Source organism: Lottia gigantea (assembly GCF_000327385.1).
Source record: "Lottia gigantea unplaced genomic scaffold LOTGIsca_387, whole genome shotgun sequence".
Classification (NCBI taxonomy): domain Eukaryota; kingdom Metazoa; phylum Mollusca; class Gastropoda; family Lottiidae; genus Lottia; species Lottia gigantea.
Window position 1 is genome coordinate 69598 of NW_008709318.1, and position 621 is coordinate 70218.

Here is a 621-nt window from a genome sequence, read left to right on the forward strand (position 1 = left end):
CATATAGGCCATAGGGACCAAATATGGCCAATGACCAACTTTGCCAAATATGCCAATTTCTCTCATGTTTTGGTCTTTTCCTCCTAATGGGACCCCAGGGAGTTAAAAAAACTCAAAAAACTAATTAAAATCTGTAAGTTTGAAAAGTAGCAATTTCTGGTCTGCACAGTGGTAGTCAAAAAGTGCTCAAACACAAATAAATTTTTTGCTTGAAAAGTTACAGAGCTACAAGGCTGAAACTTGTTGGGGCTATCCAAATGGACTATCTTTACATGTGGGAAAAAACAGAACTCAAATATCTGCCATAGATCAAGAAATAATTTTGGTCAGTTTTCATGCATATAGGCCATAGGGACTAAATTTGGCCAATGACCAACTTTGCCAAATATGCCAATTTCTCTCATGTTTTGGTCGTTTCCTACTAATTGGACCCCAGGGAGTTCAAAAAACGCAAAAAAAACTAATTAAAATCTGTAAGTTTGAAAAGTAGCAATTTATGGTCTGCACAATGGTAGTCAAAAAGTGCACAAACACAAATAAATTTTTTGCTTGAAAAGTTACAGAGCTACAAGGCTGAAACTTGCTGGGAATATCCAAATGGACTATCTCTACATGTGGGAA